This window comes from Protopterus annectens, chromosome 13.part0 (genome assembly GCF_019279795.1).
Source record: "Protopterus annectens isolate FY-2018-M chromosome 13.part0, PAN1.0, whole genome shotgun sequence".
NCBI classification, from domain to species: Eukaryota; Metazoa; Chordata; order Ceratodontiformes; family Protopteridae; genus Protopterus; species Protopterus annectens.
Genome location: NC_056747.1, coordinates 359,577,912 through 359,594,885, shown reverse-complemented (window position 1 = coordinate 359,594,885; position 16,974 = coordinate 359,577,912).

The window sequence follows — 16,974 nt, the reverse complement described above, 5'->3', positions numbered from 1 at the left end:
TTTTGCTTAATGTGCAGATTCCTTTGATCTGCAGTCCATATGACTTGAATGCACCGTCCTGCCATGTGTGCCCCCCAGGCATAGTCCGATGCATCTGTTGTCATAGTTTGCCTGGCTGGGGGTAAGGTGAAAGGCTGAACCTTGTTGAGGTGACATACCTGTGACCACCATAGGAACTCCTGTTGAAGGCAGGGAATGAGAGGTATCATGGTTTCCAAGCTGTGGCTGTGTTGAGTCCATACGCTTTTTAGGTACCATTGTAATTTCCTCCTATGCAGTTTTGCAAATGGTATTAGTAGTATGCAAGATGCCATGAAGCCCAAGGCCTGCAGAATTTTTCTTGCAGGGAGTTGGGTCTTTGTTGCCATTGCTCTGAAGTATTGAGTTAATTGTAGTGGTTTGTCTGGCGTCAGATAAGCCATCTGGGCCGTTGTATTCAAGCTGGCACCCAGGAATGTCATATTTTGTGAGGGCACTAGTTTTGATTTATTTTCGTTTACTGTGTACCCTAAGCAACTTAGATGTTTTACAAAAGCCAGGTGCTGTAAGAGAATGTCCTTGCTTTCTGCTTGGATGAGGCAGTCGTCCAGGTATGGGTATATTTGAATTCCTCTTTGTCTGCAGTATGCAATTACTGGTGCCAGGCATTTTTGAAGACCCTGGGCGCAGTAGATAAGCCAAAGGGCAATGCAGAGAATTGGTAATGGGTTGAACCTGCAATGAAACTGAGGTATCTTCTGCAATTTTGTCTGATAGGGACATGCAGGTATGACTCCTTGAGGTCCAACGTTACTAGCCAAGCTTTCTTGCCCAACATGGGAAGAAGCTGCTGTAGTGTTAGAATCTTGAATTTAAGTACTTGCAAGAAGGTGTTTAAAATTGAAAGGTCCAGAATGGGTCTCCAAGCATTGTCCTTTCTGGGGACTAGAAAGAGCCTTGAGTAAAATCATTGGCCTTGCTCCTGTGTAGGTACCAGTTGAATGGCTCTCATGTCCATGAGAGCCGTAATTTGTTTTTGTGCCTCTGCCCATTGATTTTGTGGCAGGTTTGGCATTCCTTTTATCCTTGGCAAGGTGTGGAAATGGAATCTGTATCCTTGTGAGATAATGTCTAGGACCCATTTGTCCTTTGTGACGATGCGCCAGTTGTCTGCAAAAAGTGCTAATTTTCCTCCCAAGGGAGCTGCCAAGAGAGTTTTGCTTGGCAGTTTGAGGTACAAGTCATTGTGCTTGCCTTCTAGTAGTTTGTGGCCTGTCTTCTCCTCCCTTCTGTGTTGCAGTGCCCCATTGGCAGGGTTTGTAAGGGATTTGTGCTTGTCCTCTGCCCCTTGGGCGCCTGTATTTACCCCTCTGTGATCTGTCAGAAGCTGTAAAGGACCAATTTTTTGTTGGCCAATTTCTGCTGAAGCGTGGGGGCTGTACTTGTAAGAAATCTTTAACAGTCTGCATAGATTTTGTCTTATCCTCCATTTTCTTTAAAACCTCCTCTGCTTTAACCCCAAATAAGACTTCCTGCTGTAAGGGTGCATCTAGTAACTTTGCTTTAACATGGTCAGGCAGAGATTGTTCCTTTAACCAAGCATGCCTACGTATAACAGACCCAAGTAACAGCTGCTTTAGAGGAAGCTTCCAAGGCACCAAAACCACATTGTAAAGTATGTTTTCCCACCTGTTCAGCTGCATGCAGCAGATCCTGCATTTCCTTGAATTCAGACGGTTGAGGGTGCGTGCCCATCTTTTGTTTTATTTGAGACATTAGGAAATGCTGGTAGTAGGCATGTGAAATTGACAATTTACTGCTCTCATAGCTAGAGTAGCTGAAGTGTAAATCTTCTTCCCCCACCTATCTAGTGCTCTGGAGTCCCTTTCAGAGGGTATAGGATTTTTAGCCATAGAAGCCTTAGCCCCCTTGGGACCCTGGGAGATTGTCTCTGGATCAGCAACAGGACTTTTGTATAGGAATTTGTGCGAGTCCGGCACTCTATAGTATCTATCTGGTTTGGCTGGAGCAGGAGGCAGAGAATCTGGATTTAGACTAGATTCTAAGAAAACATCATCCACAATGTCCAAAAAGTACAGTTTTGTACCTACCATAAATGTAGATGTTAGAGTGCTAATACAGCTGCAGTCATAACAGATGGGTTCTCCTGCCGTCAGGCGGGTCCTCGGTTGGCCGAATTCCAAAGTCTTGGTCCAGCGTTGGTTGTCGTCACTTCTTCCCTGACGTCAGTGTGACAGGGGTATAAAAGAACCAGCCGACGCCATTTTCTTCAGTTTTTCTTGCCCCAGATGTCAGGTGCCCCCAGAAGGAAGGCAATACATAAATTTGTGTAATAAAGCAATGCCATATAATCAAAATACAGTAGTGCAAGCAAATACATCAAGAATGAATACCCCAATCAGGTTGCATGAGGAGGTGTTAGCCAATAGGCCTGTCCCAAGAGGGGTAGGAGGGAGGGAAACCTGGACTGCAGCTGTATTAGCACTCTAACATCTACATTTATGGTAGGTACAAAAAGTACAGTTTTGTACCTACCATAAATGTAGATGTCCGAGAGGTATGCATCTGCAGTCCTAACAAATGGGTTGTCCTGTCCTCAGGCAGCCCTTCGGTCGGCCGGATTCCAAAGTCTGGGTCTGGCCTCGGCTGATGTCGCACTTCACCCGACGTCATAGCTGCAGTTCTTCGGGTATAAAGGTATCAGCCAACGCCATTTTCCTCTGTTTCTTGCCCCAGATGCCAGGTGCCCTCTAGGAAGGCTAAATTTGGATAAATATAAAAGTTTCCAAATAACAGACAGCAAATAAAAATAAACATGTATATACATATATACCAACAAATACACCATAATGGATTCCCCCAGCTAGCTAGAAGATGGGCAAATACCCTAGGAGTACCACAGAGGGGAAGGAGGGAGGGTAATCCTGACTGCAGATGCATACCTCTCGGACATCTACATTTATGGTAGGTACAAAACTGTACTATGTCCTTCAAGGATGCATCTGCAGTCCTAACAAATGGGTAGAATACCATAGCCAAACTGGGGGAGGAGGTGATAATAAGATTATGGTGTAGCTAAGATCCCTTGCAAAACAGCAGTGGCAAAACCTGCTCGGGATCTGGAGTATAAGGGTAGATTATAATGCTTGGCAAATGTATGCACAGAGCTCCAAGTAGCAGCCTCTAAAATGTCTTTGGTAGCCACTCCTCGTAAAAAAGCTGTAGTAGTGGCTGTAGCCCTTGTGGAGTGAGGTCTGATGTTTTCTGGAGTTGCCTTTCCATGGTAAGAGTAACAAAATCTAATACAATTTCCTATCCACTTAGAGATTGTCTGTTTTGAAATTGCTTTTCTTCCATTCCTGTTGCATATGCTACCAGTAACTGGTCAGTCTTTCTATTGCTCTTGGTTCTGTCCAGGTAGTAGCGCAATTGCATATGTACATCCAAGGTATGTAATAGTCTTTCTCCCCTGTTCTGTGGGTTGGGGAAGAATGTAGGCAGGTGGATAGCATGAAAGTAGGATTAGTTCTCATGGACACTATCTTGATGGAAGATAAGGAAGGGCTGTACTGCCATTAATGCCTGTAATTCAGAAACCCTTCTTGCTGAAGTGATTGCAAGCAGGAAAGCAGTTTTCCATGATAAGAACTGTAATTCTGCTGTTGCTGCTGGCTCAAAAGGAGGGAGTGTCAACTTTTCTAGCACAAAGTTCAAGTCCCATGCGGGCAATGGTGGCTTCCTTGGAGGTTTTACATTTTTAATTCCTCTCAGAAACTGCCTGAGTAGAGGATGTGAGAAGACTGGAGGGTCCATGTTGTATTCTGCTGAAATAGCTGATGCATGAATCTTAATGGAAGAATAGGACAGGCCATTGTGGAAAAGTTCTGCCAAGTATTCCAGGATGTTAGCTATGTTTACCAGTGACACATTTTCTCCTTTTGTTGCACTCCAAATGAGATATCTTTTCCATTTTGCTGAATAAGTTTTCCTTGTTGAGGGTCTGCGAGCCTCCAAGATAATGTCTTTAACCCTTTGAGATAAATCTGGGTTATTTTGTCTTATGCAATGTTCCAGGCAGCTAGCTGCAGCGTTTTTAGGTTTGGATGCAGGGTTTTGAAGTTGTTCTGTGTTAGCAGTAAGGGAACTAGGGGCAAAGGCCATATTTGTTCCCGAGACATACTCCTCAGTAATGGGTACCAATGCTGCCTCGGCCAGTCTGGAGCTATCAGGATGATCCTTGGGAGGTCTTCTTTGATCTTCAATAGCACCTTGTGCATCAAAGGAAGAGGTGGGAATGCATATGCTGTCAGGTTTTTCCAACTGAAAGATAGGGAGTCCACCTTCCAAGCAAGTGGGTGGTATGCCCTTGTGCAGAATTTTTTCACTTGGTGGTTGTGTGGGGATGCGAATAAGTCTACTTCTGGTAGTCCCCATTTCCTTGTAATGGATTTGAAGATGTCTGGGTGCAGCATCCATTCGTGGGCATCCGTGGTAGTTCTGCTTAGGATGTCTGCTAGTATATTTTCTTTTCCTTGTACAAATATTGCCTGTAGCTGAATGTTGAAGCTCAGGGCCACATTCCAGAGGTCCATTGCCATCCGGCATAGAGGGCATGAATGTGTCCCTCCCTGTTTGTTGATGTACCACATAACTGTGGTGTTGTCCGTCCTTATCAGCAATTGACCCTGTCGAAGAAACGGTCTGAATGTCTGAATTGCCAGTTTTACTGCCAGCATCTCCTTTTGATTTATGTGTAGGTTCAGCTGGTCTTGAGTCCATAAGCCTTGTATGCACTTGTCCAGCATGTGTGCCCCCCAACCGAGGTCCGAGGCGTCCGTGGTGATAGTCTGGCTTGGTTGAGGGCTGTGGAAGGGCAGTCCTTTGTTCAATTGACAGGCCTGAGCCCACCATTGGAATTCTTGCTTCAGGCATGGAATTATTGGAATTTGGGTTTCTAGGCTGTGCTTGTGCTGAGACCATAAATTCCTTAGGTACCATTGTAACTTCCTCATATGTAGTCTGGCATGTGGAATCAATATTATGCAGGATGCCATGTAACCCAGGGCTTGCAGGACTTTCCTTGCTGTTAGCTGGTTCTGCGTTGTTAATGCCATGAAATAAAGAGGAAGGTGCTTCTGCTTTTCTGCTGTGAGGGATGCCATTTGATTTGATGTGTCCAGTTCTGCACCCAAGAAAGTTATCGTTTGGGATGGTATCAGCCTTGACTTTTTGATATTGACTGTGTATCCCAGGGCTTGCAGTAGATGAATGACCTTTTTCAAATCTTTTGCTAATTTGTTTTTGTTGTCCGCTTGTAACAGGCAGTCGTCCAGGTAAGGGTAAATTTGAATTCCTGAAGCCTGCAATGAGCAATTACTGATGCCAGGCATTTCGTGAATACTCTGGGCGCAGTAGATAAGCCAAAGGGCAATGCTGAGAATTGATAATGCTCTGATCCTGCAAGAAATCTGAGGTATCTTCTGCAATTTGGTCGTATGGGGACGTGCAGGTATGCCTCCTTGAGATCTAGAGTTACCAGCCAAGACTCCTTGCCCAGCATGGGAAGAAGCTGCTGTAGGGTCAGCATTTTGAATTTTGGAACAATGAGATATGTGTTTAGAGCGGACAGATCGAGAATAGGTCTCCATTGGTTTTCTTTTCTTGGCACCAGGAAAAGTCTGGAGTAAAATCCTTGCCCTTGTTCCATAGACGGTACCTTTTCTATAGCTCTCATCCTTATTAAGTGGTCTATTTGTTCTAGAGCTTTTGTCCTTTGATTTGGAGGTAGATTTGGCATTCCTCGCTTCCTTGGTAGAGTATGGAAGCGAAACCTGTAACCTTGGTCTATTGTCTGTAAAATCCATTTGTCTCCTGTGATGCGATGCCAGTTTACTGAAAATAAGGCTAGCTTTCCGCCTAAGGGTGCTTCTAGTTGTTCCCTGGTAGGCGGTCTCAGAGCCAAGTCACTGTGATTGTCCTGTGGAAGTGGTAGTGGCTGGATCTGTGGTAGTACTTCGCTGGTTGTTAGGATGCCACTGACGTCCCCTGTAGGCACCTCTGGATTGACCCCTGCCTCTTGGGCGCCTATTCCTGCCTCTCTGTGCTCTGGTGGTATCTGGAAAGGACCAATTCTTGGAAGGCCAGTTCCTACTAAACCTTGGAGGCTGGACCTGTAAGAAATCCTTGACTGTCTGGACAGATTTTGCTTTCTCTTCCACCTTCTTCAGCACCTGCTGTGCAGGGGAGCCAAACAAATTGAGCTTATCCATGGGAGCATCTAGGAGCTTTGATTTAACATGGTCTGGTAAGGACTGCTCTTTTAACCATGCATGCCTTCTGATCACTGTACCAGTCATAGCTGATCTAAAGGATGCCTCCAGTGCATCATAGCCGCATTTTAAGGAATGATTACTGACCTGCTGAATGTTATGTACCATTTCCTGAAGAGATTTTTTGTCTAGTGGTTCAAGCGAGGACAGTTTTTTAGTTAACTGATCTAACAAATTCCTGATACTGAATCATGTGGAATTGACAGTTTAAGGCCCTAGCCGAAAGAGTAGCAGAAGTATAAACTTTTTTACCCCATCTCCCTAAGGCCCTAGATTCCCTTTCAGAGGGGAGGGTTTTTTAGGCAGAGGAAGCTGCTACTGCCTTGGGTCCTTGAGAAATAGTTTCAGGATCTGCAAAATGAGCCTTGTACAAATGATAGTGTGTGTCCGGAACCCTGTAGTACCTGTCGGGCTTAGCAGGGGCCGGAGGAAGAGAATCAGGAGCAGTACAAGCATCATTAAATGCATCATCCACAACGGTCAGAACTGGAGGAATGGCTAAAGGCCTATGCTGTGGCAAATGCAAAAAGGTCCTAAGCCTTTTCCTAGTGTCTGAAAAATCCTGGCCCTGCCATTGAAATTGTTCCCTCATAGCATGCAAGGTTTCCCCAAAAGAAAATTTCTCAGGCGGAGAGGCAGAAGGAATGGAATCTTCTGCATCAGAGTCCTCATAAGGAGAACAAGGGCCCTCTGGAGGGTTTGTATTTTCTGAATCATCAGAGGAGTAATCTGAAGAAACTGGCTCAGGAGGCTCTGCTCTAGGCCTCTTCTCTGGAGGTGGGTGAGAGGCCCTGTCAGGGTGAGGTTGGGATCCCCGGATCAAAGAAATGAGATCCTCTGCTAGACTAAGCATTTGAGTACTAGAGCTAGGCCTGTGAGAGGGGGTCTTAGCAGGCACAGTCTTGGTTGATTTTGCTGCTTTAGCCCTGGCAAAAGCCTTAATCGACATGGATGCAGGGGGCCTAGCAGCTCCACATGCAGGAGTAGATATATCTAAAGGAATAGTATCAGATAAATCCTGTGAACCTGCAAGAGCAGGTGGGATTTCAGTAGCAGATTCAGCCATGCTGGATGAGGCCTCGGTAGGAGGCAAGCTTTCGGCCGAAGGAAGAACCGAGGACTCTGTTTCAGCCGAAACAGAGACACTCGCGATTGACTTAACCGCGGTTTCGGCCGAAACTGCGGACCGCGAGTGTCGGTCCTTTTCCTTGCGCTTTTTAGTTAATTGCGAAGTCGGAGTTTCCGACGGCATGTTATAAGCAAAAGCGGAGCCGTAAAACTCCTCAGCAAATTCCGACCGACGTCTAAGAGTCCGTCGGTTGAAAGAAGCACAGGCTAGACAAGCTGCTACGTCGTGGTCTGGGCCTAAACAAGGTAGACAGTAAGAGTGGAAATCTTTATGAGGTATTTGTTTCCCACAAGTTAAACAGTTATTCACTTTTTCTGACATCGGCTGAGGCAAGAAAGAGTCCCCAACGGGGTACTTAGCTTTTTAGAAGTCTTCGGTAGTAGTAATCTCTGGTTCTGACCGACCGGCACTTGCGAACAGCTTCTGTTTCGGGCGCCACGCGGCAAGAAAGACTGGGGAAAATGGCGTCGGCTGATACCTTTATACCCGAAGAACTGCAGCTATGACGTCGGGTGAAGTGCGACATCAGCCGAGGCCAGACACAGACTTTGGAATCCGACCGAAGGGCTGCCCGAGGACAGGACAACCCATTTGTTAGGACTGCAGATGCATCCTTGAAGGACATCTGTACTATGTTCATCGTGCATACAGCTGCAGTCATAACAGATGGGTAGAATCCCAAAGCTAAGAAAGGGGTGGTAGGCACTAGGTGGAGCTAGGAGGAGCCAGAATGCCCTGCAAGACTGCAGTGGCAAATCCCGCTCTAGATTTTGAGTATAATGGAAGGTGGTAGTGCTTGGAGAAAGTATGCACAGAACTCCAAGTGGCTGCTTCCAAAATATCTTTGGTAGGAACTCCTCTGAGAAAAGCTGCAGAGGTAGCCGTGGCCCTTGTGGAGTGAGATCTGATGCCTGTAGGTACAGTTTTGCCATGAAAAGAATAGCAAAAGCGTATGCAGTGGGCTATCCATTTTGAGATTGTCTGTTTGGAAATTGGCTTTCCTTGAGCTCCTATAGCATAGGACACAAAGAGCTGTTCTGATTTTCTGAAAGGCTTTGTTCTGTCCAAATAATAACGCAGTTGTCTGTGGATGTCCAAGGAATGTAGTAATCTCTCCCCTTTGTTTTGAGGATTAGGATAAAAGGTAGGTAAGTGTATAGCCTGATTCAAAGCTACCCTGGATACCACTTTTGGCATAAAGGACGGGTTGGTTCGTAAGGAAACTCTGTCCTGATGGAAGATGATAAATGTCTGCACAGCCATGAGAGCTTGTAGTTCCGATACCATACGAGCTGAGGTAATAGCCAGAAGGAAAGCTGTTTTCCAGGACAAATATTGCAAATCTGATGAGGCAGCTGGCTCAAAAGGAGGCAAGGTCAGCTTTTCTAGAATGAAATTGAGATCCCAAGCAGGTATTGGTTGTTTCCTTGGGGGTTTTAGATTCTTAGCCCCTCTAAGGAAGTGTCTTAAGAGGGGGTGAGAGAATAAGGGTGGATCAGTGTTGTATTCTGCAGAAATGGCTGAGGCATGGATTTTGATGGAGGAGAATGAAAGTCCACTGCTTAGCAGCTCAGCTAGATACTGTAATATTTGAGGTAAATTCAGTTTTCCAGGATCCTGGCCCTTTTTCTCATTCCAGACACAAAACCGTTTCCATTTTGCGGAGTAAGCTTTTCTAGTAGACGGCCTTCTGGCCTTCAAAATGACATCCTGCACCTCCTTGGAGAGTAGGGTCGGTTGTCATGCTAAGGAATCTTCCATGCGGCTAGATTGAGTGTTTTTAGCTGACTGTGAAGAGTTTTGAAGCTGTGCTGAGTCAGAAGAAGAGGCATTAGAGGCAGGGTCCACGGTGGGGAATGCGTCAGGCTCCTCAGGAGTGAGTACCAGTGTTGTCTTGGCCAGTCTGGAGCAATGAGAATCATCTTTGGTCTGTCTGCTCTGGTTTTTAATAGAATTTTGGGCAGCAGAGGAAGAGGTGGGAAGGTATAAACTGTCATTGATGTCCAACTGAAAGAGAAAGCGTCCACTCTCCAGGCCTTTGGATGAAAAATCCTTGAGCAGAATTTTGTCAATTGGTGATTTTTGTGGGAGGCAAAGAGATCTATGCCTGGCCTTCCCCATGCTTGAATTATCTCTGTAAAAACTTGAGGATGCAACTTCCATTCGTGTGGATCTGTCATATTTCTGCTTAGGTTGTCTGCCAGCGTGTTTTCCTTGCCTGGCAAGTACTGTGCTTGTAGTTCGATTTGCAAGTCCAGGACATGTTCCAAAGTGACATGGCCAGTCTGCATAGGGGGTATGAATGGGTTCCTCCCTGTTTATGTACCACATTACTGTGGTGTTGTCCGTCCTTATCAATAGTTGACCTGGTTGCAGAAGGTCTTTGAAAGCTATAATTGCATTTATTACTGCTAGCATTTCCTTTTGATTGATGTGAAGGTGCTTTTCTTTTTGGGACCATTTGCCCTGAATGCACCGATCTGTCATGTGCGCCCCCCAGGCGTAGTCCGAGGCGTCTGTTGTGATGACTTGATTTGCTTGAGGCTTGCTGAATGGGAGACCTGCGTTTGTTTGGCATGCTTGAGCCCACCACAGAAATTCCTTTTGAAGACATGGAATTAGTGGTATTATTGTTTCCAAACTGTGGCTGTGTCGAGACCATAGGTTTTTCAGGTACCATTGAAGTTTCCTCATATGCAGCTTTGCACATGGGATTAGTAAGATGCAAGATGCCATGAATCCCAGAGCCTGCAGGATTTTCCTTGCAGTCAGCCTGGTGCAATTTGCTAGTGTTCTGAAGTATTGAGTTAGTTGCCCCTGCTTCTCTGGCGTGAGGTAGGCCATCTGGGTGTTTGTGTCCAAGTTGGCACCCAGGAAAATTATTTTCCGAGAGGGTAATAGCCTTGATTTCTTTTTGTTGACTGTGTATCCCAGAGAATTCAACATTATTACATAAGCCAGATGTTTCAGAAGAATGTGCTTGCTGTCCGCTTGGATCAGGCAGTCGTCTAAATAGGGGTATATTTGTATCCCTTGAAGTCTGCAGTAGGCAATTACTGATGCCAGGCATTTCGTGAATACTCTGGGCACAGTAGATAAGCCAAAGGGCAATGCAGAGAATTGATAATGGGTTGAACCTGCAAGAAATCTGAGGTATCTTCTGCAATTTTGTCTGATTGGGACATGCAGGTATGCCTCCTTGAGGTCCAATGTTACCAGCCAAGACTCCTTGCCCAGCATGGGAAGAAGCTGCTGTAGAGTGAGCATCTTGAATTTTGGTACGAGTAGAAATGTGTTTAGGATGGATAGTCCAAAATAGGTCTCCAATCTTTTCCCTTCCTTGGTACCAGGAATAGTCTGGAATAAAAACCTTGACCTTGTTCGTGCGTAGGTACCTCTTGAATAGCTTTCATGTCTATGAGATCTGAAATTTGTCTTTGTGCCTCTGCCCTTTGATTGTGTGGCAGGTTTGGCATGCCTCTCATTTTTGGAAGGGTGTGAAAATGGAATCTGTAGCCTCTGTTTATAATGTCCAGGATCCATTTGTCTTTGTGACAATATGCCAATTTTTGAAAATAATGCCAGTTTTCCTAAGGGTGCTGCCATTTGAGTCTTGCTTGGCATGCAAAGGGGAAGTCATTGGGCTTGCTTTCTGAATGGTTGCGAGTTATCCTCACCACCTCTTTGTGTAGGAGCTTGCCATGGTCTGCCTCTAAACGATCCTTGGGATTGCCCTCTGCCCCTCGAGCGCCTGTATCTACCTCTTTGGGGTCTGTCCGTGGCTGGAAAGGACCAATTTTTGGAAGGCCAATTTCTACTGAAACGTGGGGGTTGTACCTGTAGAAAATCTTTCACTGTTTGCATTGATTTAGCCTTTTCCTCCATTTTCCTTAATACCTCCTCAGCATTAGCACCAAATAATACATCCTTTTGCAGAGGAGCATCTAGTAATTTAGCTTTGACATGATCTGGTAAGGTTTGTTCCTTGAGCCAGGCATGTCTACGTATGACTGATCCTGTAACAGCAGCTCTACATGAGGCCTCTAGAGCATCAAAACCACATTGTAAGGTATGTTTACCCACTTGTTCTGCACTATGCATCAAATCCTGCAACTCCAAGTCTGGTTGTTCAGGTTGTGACATTTTACTTCTCAGTTGTGATAACAAAAACTGTTGGTACTTTAGCATATGGAACTGACAGTTTAAAGCCCTCATGGTTAAGGTGGCAGAGGTATATACTTTTTTTCCCCACCTTTCTAAGGATCTGGAATCTCTCTCGGAAGCTAATGGATTTTTAGCAGTGGAGGCCTTAATTCCCTTGGGGCCCTGTGAGATGTTTCTGGGTCAGCAGCATGGCTTTTGTATAGAAATTGGTGCGAGTCAGGAACCCTGCAGTACCGGTCAGGCTCGACTGCGGCTGGAGGTAGAGAATCTGGGTTAAGGCAGGCCTCCGAGTACACATCATCTAGTAAGTCCAAGACAGGAGGTATAGCCAGAGGCCTGTGCTGAGGTAGCAAGAGAAATTCCCTAAGCCTTTTCTTGGAATCAGAATAATCTTGGCCTTCCCAGTGGAAGTGTTCCCTTAAGGTATGCAAAGTTTCCCCAAATGAGTAATCCTCTGGGGGATACAGAGGGAATAGACTCCTCTGCATCAGAGTCTTCAAAAGGGGAGTAAGAATGTTCCTGTTCAGAGTGCTCTGATATAATGGAGCCCTGATCAGAGGAGGGGGATTCTTCCTCCACTCTGGGCATTTTGTCCGGGGTTGAGAACCCCTGATAAGAGTAATTAAATCCTCAGCCATTTTAAGCATCTGTTTTTTAGGCATGGGGCCTGGAGATGGGCCCTGTGTAGCTTGTCTCTTGGGATGCATGGCTGCTTTAGACTTCGTGAAAGCCTTGATGGAAAAAGAAGAGGAAGGTCTGAAGACACCTTGAGAGGAGGTAGACCTGTCTACATTTTGAGATTCACCGCCAAAAGTGGCTTCGGTATCTGTAGTCGGGGTGTGGGCCGAGGAGCCTGCGACCTCGGGCACAGGAGACACCGCCAAGGAAGCGGCATCGGTAGTCAGGGGCTGCGTAGGCACCTCGCTGAGAACCACACCACGTGCAGTCTGCTTTGGCGTGGTCGGAAGAGGCCGCGGACCTCGTGTGTCGGTCCTTATCTTTGCGCTTTTTAGACAAAACTGGAGTCTGAGTATCCGACGACATAATATAATTAAAGTTTTTGCCAAAATAATGCTGGGCGAACTCCGTCCGACACTTAATGGTGCGTTTGTTGAATGTAGCACAAAAACGACAGACCAAGACGTCGTGGTCTGGGCCTAAACAAGGAATACAGAGGGAATGGAAATCCTTATGCGGTATTTGCTTCCCACATGAAATACAATTATTAACTTTGTCTGACATCAGTCTGAGGCAAGAAAAGTTTCCCCAACTGAGTACTTAGCTTTCAAGATGACTTCGGTTGCAAAATTTTCGTAATTTCAGGAGCTGGCCGACCGGCACTTGCAAACTGCTTCTGCTTCGGGCACCGCGCGGCAAGAAAGACTGAAGAAAATGGCGTCGGCTGGTTCTTTTATACCTCTGTCGCACTGACGTCAGGGAAGAAGCGACGACCACCGACGCCGAACCAAGACTTTGGAATTCGGCCGACCGAGAACCCACCTGACGGCAGGAGAACCCATCTGTTATGACTGCAGCTGTATGCACAATGAACATCTGGCGGGGATAGCAAGGGGTCTGTGCTGGGGGAGTAAAAGAAACTCTCGGAGCCTTTTCTTTGAGTCGGAGTAGTCCTGACCTTCCCAGTGGAAATGTTCCCTCATGGTATGTAAGGTTTCCCCAAAGGAATAATTTTCAGGGGGAGAAGCTGAGGGAATGGAGTCTTCAGCATCAGAATCTTCATAAGGTGGAATGGAGTAATCCTGTTCCTCAGAGGAGCCTGAGGAAACAGACACTTGATCAGAGGAGACACATTCTCCTCTTGTCTAGGCCTTTTGTCAGGGGGGGGGGTTGGGTTGGGAACCCCTGATCAAAGAAATTAAATCTTCAGCCATTTTAAACATCTGTTTCTTAGGCATAGGGCCTTGACCTGGAGACTGAAGAGTAGTCTTTTTTGGTTTTAGAGAAGTCTTAATCTTAGCATAAGATTTAATGGTGACAGTAGTCGGTCTGAAGACACCTTCAGAAACCGAAGGTGTTTCTACAGCTTCTCCTACTGCAATGTCGTCGGTAGGGCCTAAAGAAAATGGCTGCATCGGCCTAGAACTCTCTGTTGGAGAGGCCGAAGCGGTCTGGGGATCCAATTCAGCGGTAGCCAGGGGCTGCGTAGGCGTCTCACTGAAAACCGGAGAACCGGCGACCTGCCCAGCCGAGGCCTCGGAGTCTGGCTTGGATCTAGGCTGCCTTTCTTTATCTTTACATTTATGCACTCCGGTAGTCGTTTGCTCCAACGGCATAGTGTAATTAAATTTCCTACCGAAATAGTGTCATACGAAATCAAAGCGTCGCTTAATAGTTCGCTTATTGAACCTAGCACAAAACCGACAACCAGTGACGTTGTGGTCTGGGCCTAGGCAAGGTATACAAAAAGAATGAAAGTCCTTATGAGGTATTTGCTTCCCACAAGAAATGCAATTGTTAATTTTTTCTGACATCGGACTGAGGCAAGAAAAGGTTCCCCAACGGGGTACTTAGCTTTGAAGACTTCGGACTGAAACTCTATTCGAAAATCTCAGGTGTCAGCCGACCGGCACTTGCGAACTGCTTCTGCTTCGGGCACCGCGCGGCAAGAAAGACGGAAGAAAATGGTGTTGGATGCCTCTGATATACCCCTGGCGCTCTGACGTCAGGGAAGAAGCGACAGCAACCGACACTGGACCAAGACTTTGGAATTCGGGCCAACTGCGGGACCGCCTGACGGCAGGATAACCCAAGTGTGATGACTGCAGCAGGGTAACACGAACATCAGTTCAGGACTTACAATAAGCCTAGAAAAAAATAGTACAGTTGTGTTGTGTACACTTACCATAAATGTACATGTTTATAGTGTATTCACTGCTGTAAGTCCTGACTTGTGGAATTTCTTGCAGTGTAAGCCCTTGGCCAGCCCAGCTAGCAGAGTAAAGACTTCCCTCCTCTTTATGCTGGTGGACATCCTATCAGACGCTGGTACGCTTGGGTATATAGGGAGCCAGTCAACGCCATATCAGTATTCTCTTGCCCCCTAGAAGATAGCAGCCCCCAGGATGAATAAGCAAGGGTCTGACAGAAACTAGGCCAGGCAGGGGGAACACCCGGGGGGGGGGGGTCCATTGTCTTAGGAAGAAGAGAAAAGTACAGTTTTGTACCTACCATAAATGTAGATGTCCGATAGATATGCAACTGCAGTCATAACATATGGGTTGTCCTGCCTCAGGCAGCCCTCAGTCGGCCGGATTCCAAAGTCTGGGTCCGGCGGCTGATGTCGCATTTCTCTCCGACGTCAGAGCGGCTGGAGTATATAAGCATCAGCCGACGCCATCTTCTTCAGTGTTTCTTGCCCCAGATGCCAGGTGCCCTCCAAGGAAGGCTGTAATCAAATTGGAAGACAATAATAGGTTTCCAGACAATAAATAAGCCATAAACAGATACACCATAACACATATCCCCAGCTAAGGATAACAGGGAGAGGAGTGGACCCAAGGCATAGAGGGGAAGGAGGGAGGGAAAACCCGACTGCAGTTGCATATCTATCGGACATCTACATTTATGGTAGGTACAAAACTGTACTATGTCCTTCAAGAATGCAACTGCAGTCATAACATATGGGTTGAATACCATAGCTTAGCTGGGGGAGGTGGAATGCTCCAAGAAAAGGATGGTGTAGCTATCAATCCCTGCAGGACTGCCGAAGCAAAGCCTGCTCTGGATCTGGAGTATAAAGGGAGGTTGTAGTGTTTGGAAAATGTATGCATGGAGCTCCATGTAGCAGCTTCTAGAATGTCTTTTGTAAGCACCCCCTTAAGAATGCTGTAGAGGTGGCTGTAGCTCTGGTGGAGTGTGGTCTGACATTGGCTGGCGCACACTTTCCATGGAAGGAATTAACAGAATCTGATGCAATGTCCAATCCATTTTGAAATAGTCTGTTTGGAAATTGCTTTTCCTTGTACTCCAGGGGCGTAAGCTACAAAAAGCTGATCAGACTTCCTACTGGTCTTGGTTCTGTCCAGGTAGTAGCGAAGTTGTCTGTCAATGTCCAAGGTATGCAACAGTCTTTCCCCTTTGTTCTCAGGATTGGGAAAGAAAGTAGGCAGGTGAATTGCTTGATTTAAAGAAACCCTAGATACCACTTTTGGCAGAAAGGTAGGGTTGGTTCTTAAGGAGACCCTGTCTCTGTGAAAGGTTATGAAAGTACAGTTTTGTACCTACCATAAATGTAGATGTCCGAAATGGATAGCATCTGCAGTCATAACAAATGGGTTGTCCTGTCGTCAGGCAGCCCTTCGGTCGGCCGGATTCCAAAGTCTGGGTCCTGCTTCGGCTGATGTCGCACTTCACCCGACGTCATCTCTGCTGGTCTTCGGGTATAAAGGCATCAGCCGACACCATTTTCCTCTGTTTCTTGCCCCAGATGCCAGTTGCCCTCTTGGAAGGCTAAATTTTGGATAAATGCCAATGTTTCCAAAAGGTAGAAGGCAAACACAAAAAATAAGCATGTATGTACATATATACAAACAAATACACCATAAGAGACTCCCCCCCCAGCTAGCTATTAGGAGGGTAAATACCCTAGGAGTACCACAGAGGGGAAGGAGGGAGGGTAATCCTGACTGCAGATGCTATCCAGTTCGGACATCTACATTTATGGTAGGTACAAAACTGTACTATGTCCTTCATGGATGCATCTGCAGTCATAACAAATGGGTAGAATACCATAGCCAAACTAGGGGAGGAGGAATAAAAATTATGGTGTAGTTAGGATCCCTTGCAGTACAGCAGTGGCAAACCCTGCTCGGGATCTAGAATATAGAGGTAAATTATAATGCTTGGCAAATGTATGCACGGAGGTCCAAGTAGTCGCCTCAATAATGTCCTTGGTTGCCACTCCTCGTAAGAAAGCTGTGGTAGTGGCTGTAGCCCTTGTAGAATGAGGTCTTATGTTCTGTGGAATTGGTTTTCCATGGTAGGAGTAACAGAATCTTATGCAATTTCCTATCCATTTGGAGATTGTCTGTTTGGAAATTGCTTTTCCTTCCCTTCCTGTTGCATAGGCTACAAAAAGCTGGTCAGTTTTTCTGTTACTTTTGGTTCTGTCCAGGTAGTAGCGTAACTGTCTATGTACATCCAAGGTATGCAGCATTCTTTCACCTCTGTTTTGTGGATTGGGAAAGAAGGTAGGTAGGTGGATTGCCTGGTTTAAAGACACTCTGGATACCACCTTAGGCATAAATGTAGGATTAGTTCTCATGGACACCCTATCTTGATGGAAGATTAGGAAGGGTTGCACTGCCATTAAGGCCTGTAGTTCCGAAACCC